A 5234-nucleotide genomic window follows, 5' to 3' on the forward strand; every position below is an offset into this window, starting at 1 on the left:
TTGGCGGGCGGCGGTGGCGGGGACCAAAGAAGGGGCCATTGCAAGCAAGCCAGGGCAACAAGAGTAAACCCCCCCATAAAAAAAAAAAAAAAAAAGAAAAAAAAGAAAAAGGAGGGAAATGACAAATATTCTAAATTTTCTTTCTCTCTTTTTGAGTCTGTGTCATATTCAGCACTGTGAACCCTTACCAGCAAGTGACTATTTTTGAGTTACAGGAAGGAGAGAAAGGTGAGCAGCCATGTGGCTAAAGAAAGCTCCTTAACTAGGACATATGGGAAGCAAAAGATGGTTAACATTTTTCTGCTGAATGAATTTTACATTCTTTCACATTCTTTGTGTTGAAATAACCTTCTAGCTTATCTTTCAAATGGCTCTTAATTTTATTTATGCAAGTACATTACTGCTTTAAATTCCTTGATGAAACAAGGCAAGATATAAATAAATACAATAAAAGCTATTCTAGCTGGGTAGAACACCTTTTCAAAAGTCTTCCCTAGAGTAAATATCAAATCAAAATGCCTTTATGAATCAGTTGCCCTTAAAAAGGTGGATTTTACGGTCTGTATATCTCAATTTCAACAGAAACACAAAGCAGAAAAAAAAAAACTGGTTGTCTCAGAACATCAGTTCTTAAAATCAAGGCATAATAAATGGTCTACATGTGTAGACGATTTTGATGTAGATAATCTCTCCAGACAGTCTGGGGAACACAGGAACCATTTTATTGATCAGATTGTGGTCACATGTACTACTTAGCTAAAGAGGTTCTGTTCCTGGTGAGATTCTCCTGAGAAGCAAGCATTTGCTTTCAATATCCAGCATAAAGGGCATGTTTTCTTGCAGGTGGCAGTCAGGAATTTGCAATATTTTATTTATTTATTTATTTTTTATTTTTATTTTTATTTTTTTGAGACGGAGTCTCGCTCTGTCACCCAGGCTGGAGTGCAGTGGCGCAATCTCGGCTCACTGCAAGCTCCACCTCCCGGGTTCACGCCATTTTCCTGCCTCAGCCTCTCCGAGTAGCTGGGACTACAGGCGCCCGCCACCACACCCGGCTAATTTTTCGTATTTTTTTTAGTAGAGACAGGGTTTCACCGTGGTCTCGATCTCCTGACCTCGTGATCCGCCCGCCTCGGCCTCCCAAAGTGCTGGGATTACAAGCGTGAGCCACTACGCCCGGCCGAATTTGCAATATTTTCATTTATTTATTTATTTATTTATTTTTTGAGACAAGGTCTCCAGGTTTCCGAGGCTGGAGTGCAGTGGCACTATCATGACTCACTGCAGCCTCAACCCCTCTAGCTCCCAAGTAGCTGGAACTACAGACGTGCACTACCACGCATGGCTAATTTTTGTATCTTTTGTGGAGATGACGTTTCGCCTTGTTGCTGAGGCTGGTCTCAAACTCCTGGGCTCAAGCGATCCACCTGCCTTGGCCTCCCAAAGTACTGGGATTTCAGGCGTGAGCCATCATGCCCAGCCCGCAACATATGTAAAGCAGTAGCTATCACAGTTACAGCCACTATGGCCTCATTATTATTATAATTTTTGATGGAATTTTGCTCTTGTTGCCCAGGCTGGAGTGCAATAGCATGATCTTGGCTCAGCGCAATCTTGGCTCATTGCAACCTCTGCCTCCCGGGTTCAAGTGATTCTCCTGCCTCAGCCTCCCTAGTAGCTGGAATTACAGGCTGTGCCACCATGCCTAGCTAAATTTTTTTGTATTTTTAGTAAAGACGGGGTTTCTCCATGTTGGTCAGGCTGGTCTGGAACTGCCAACCTCAGATCCACCCCGCCTCGGCCTCCTAAAGTGCTGGCATTATAGGCGTGAGCCACCGCACCCGGCCTCATTTTATTTATTCTTATTTTTTTAGTTTTTTAGTTTGATTTTTTTTTAGACAGAGTCTCCCTCTGTCACCCAGGCTGGAGTGCAGTGGTGGCTGGGATTACAGGCATAAGCCACCATACCCAGCCTGTGGCCTCAGTTTATCTGCTGAATGGTAGGAACAGTTTATGCCAATTTGTAGAGATGTGATCAATAAATTATTTCCCATTTCCACTGGTCTTAATGCTCCCATTCATGGATTCAAGGAACCATAGGCTCCTGGGGATCAGCTCATCTAATTGCTAGTCTAACACTGAATCCTCCTTTTGCCAGTTGTTATCAAACCTCCGCTTGAGGCCGGGAATGGCACCTCACACCTGGAATTCCAGCACTCTGGGAGGCCGAGGTGGGCAGATTATTGGGAGGTCAGGAGTTGAAGACCAGCCTGGCCAAGATGGTGAAACCCTGACTCTACTAAAAATACAAAAATTAGGCGGGCGTGGTGGCGTACACACACCTGTGGTCCCAGCTACTTGCTTGGAGGCCAAGGCAGTAGAATTGCTTGAACCTGGGAGGCAGAGGTTCTAGCAAGCCAAGATCACACCACTGCATTCCAGCCTGAAGAACAGAGTGAGACTCCATCTCAAAAAAAAAAAAAAAAAAATACAAAACAGGCCGGGCACAGTGGCTCACACCTGTAATCCCAGCACTTTGGGAGGCCGAGGCCGGTGGATCACAAGGGCAGGAGTTCAAGACCAGCCTGGCCAAGCTGGTGAAACCTCATCTCTACTAAAAATACAAAAATTAGCCAGGAGTACTGGTGGGCACCTGTAATCCTAGCTACTCAGGAGGCTGGGGCAGGAGAATGGCTTGAACCTGTGAGGCGGAGGTTGCAGTGAGCTGAGATTGTGCCACTGTACTCAAGCCTGGGCTACAGAGCGAGACTCTGTCTCAAAAAATAATAAAAAAAAAAAAACCTCGGCAGGGCACGGTGGCTGACGCCTGTCATCCCAGCACTTTGGGAGGCCGAGGCGGGCGGATCACGAGGTCAGGAGATCAAGACCATCCTGCCTAACACGGTGAAACCCTGTCTCTACTAATACTGCAAAAAGTTAGTCAGGCTTGGTGGCGGGCACCTGTAGTCCCAGCTACTTGGGAGGCTGAGGCAGGAGAATGGCGTGAACCTGGGAAGTGGAGCTTGCAGTGAGCCGAGATCGCGCCACTGCACTCCAGTCTGGGTGACAGAGCGAGACTCTGTCTCAAAACAAAAACCCAAAAAACTCTTTCCCAAAGGAAACCTATTGTTGGTGTCCTAGTTATTGGATTTCCTTAGACTGAGCCAAAATCTGTCTCCCTTTATAGGAGTATGGACCAGGCCCCAGCCTATTAAGTTTCATACTGAGAATGTTTGCTTGTGAGCTATAAACTTAGTTTTCTTCTTTTTTTTTTTTTTGAGATGGAGTCTCATTCTGTAGCCCAGGCTGGAGTGCAGGGGCACAATCTCAGCTCACTGTAAGGTCCGCCTCCCGAGTTCACACCATTCTCCTGCCTCAGCTTCCCAAGTAGCTGGGATTACAGGCGTGTGCCACCACGCTGGGCTAATTTTTTGTATTTTTTGTAGAGACGGGGTTTCACCATGCTAGCCAGGATGGTCTCGATCTCCTGACCTCGTGATCTGCCCACCTCGGCCTCCCAAAGTCTGGGATTACAGGCATGAGCCACCGCACCCGGCCCCGACAATAATTCTTACTCAAGTTTCTTTTTCCCAATGAGAATCCAAAGTAGTATCATGCATTTATTTGATTGATGTCTCTTAACTGTCTTTTTCTTTTTGAGACAGGATATCACTCTGTCGACCAGGCTTCAGTGCAGTGGCATAATTTTAGCTCACTGCAACCTCGACCGTTTGGGCTCAAGTGATCCTCCCACCTTAGCCTCCTGAATATCTGGGATTACAGGCATGCACCCTAGTCCCCACTAATTTTTATATCTTTTGTAGACAGAGGGTTTTGCCATGTTGCCCACATTGGTCTCAAACTCCTGGGCTCAAAAGATCTGCCCCCTTCAGCCTCCCAAAGTTCTAGGATCATTGGCGTGCGCCACTGAACCTGGCCTTAAGTTTTACTAGGTTTCCCTTCCCTTTTTCCTTGCAATTTATTTGTTGAAGCAGCTGGGGTTGTTTTACGGTTTGAGGGTCTGGAGTTTGCTGCTTACATCCCCATAGTTTCATTTAACATATTCCTCTGTCCAAACGTTCCTTTAAAAATTTTTTTTTTTTTTTTTTTTTTTTGAGACAGAGTCTCGCTCTGTCGCCCAGGCTGGAGTGCAGTGGCGCGATCTCGGCTCACTGCAAGCTCTGCCTCCTGGGTTCAGGCCATTCTCCTGCCTCAGCCTCTCCGAGTAGCTGGGACTACAGGCGCCCGCCACCACGCCCGGCTAATTTTTTGTATTTTTAGTAGAGACAGGGTTTCACCGTGGTCTCGATCTCCTGACCTCGTGATCCGCCCGCCTCGGCCTCCCAAAGTGCTGGGATTACAAGCGTCAGCCACCGCGCCCGGCCAAAAATATTTATTTAGGGCCAGGCACAGTGGTTCAAGCTGTAATCCCAGCTACTCAAGAGGTTGATGCAAGAGGATCCCTTGAGCCCAGGAGTTCAAGGCTATGATCACACTACTGCACTCCAGTCTGGGCTACAGAGCAAGACCCTGTCTCTAAAAAAAAAAAAAAAAAAAAAAATAGGCTGGGCGTGGTGGCTCACGCCTGTAATCCCGACACTTTGGGAGGCCGAGGCGGGCAGATCACGAGGTCAAGAGATCCAGACCGGCTGGGTGCGGTGGCTCACGCTTGTAATCCCAGCACTTTGGGAGGCGGATCACGAGGTCAGGAGATCGAGACCACAGTGAAACCCCATCTCTACTAAAAATACAAAAAAATTAGCCGGGCGTGGTGGCAGGCACCTGTAGTCCCAGCTACTTGGAGAGGCTGAGGCAGGAGAATGGCATGAACCCAGGAGGTGGAGCTTGCAGTGAGCCGAGATTGCGCCACTGCACTCCAGCCTGGGCGACAGAGCGAGACTCTGTCTCAAAAAAAAAAAAAAAAAAGAGATCCAGACCATCCTGGCCAAGATGGTGAAACCCTATCTCTACTAAAGACAAAAATTAGCTGGGCGTGGTGGTGGGTGCCTGTAGTCCCAGCTACTTGGGAGGCTGACACAGGAGAATCGCTTGAACCCAGGAGGCAGAGGTTGCAGTGAGCCAAGATCGCACCATTGCACTCTAGCCTTGCAACAGAGTGAGACTCCGTCTCAAAAAAAGAAATACACTGGGCTCCATGGCTCACGCCTATAATCCCAGCACTTTAGGAGGCCGAGGTGGGTGGATCACCTGAGGTCAGGAGTTTGAAACCAGCC

The 5234-nt window shown here is 47.6% G+C and overlaps 1 protein-coding gene across 1 annotated transcript in view; it reads right to left on the bottom strand.

Annotated features, from left to right (window-relative positions):
- LOC116467884 (TAF6-like RNA polymerase II p300/CBP-associated factor-associated factor 65 kDa subunit 6L) overlaps positions 1–5234 on the bottom strand; it is a 27752-nt gene that overhangs the window by 15532 nt on the left and 6986 nt on the right. The gene's annotated exons all lie outside the window — the stretch shown is intronic.

The sequence above is a fragment of the Hylobates moloch genome, unplaced genomic scaffold (assembly GCF_009828535.3).
Source record: "Hylobates moloch isolate HMO894 unplaced genomic scaffold, HMol_V3 SCAFFOLD_5, whole genome shotgun sequence".
In the NCBI taxonomy this organism is placed as follows: Eukaryota; Metazoa; Chordata; class Mammalia; order Primates; family Hylobatidae; genus Hylobates; species Hylobates moloch.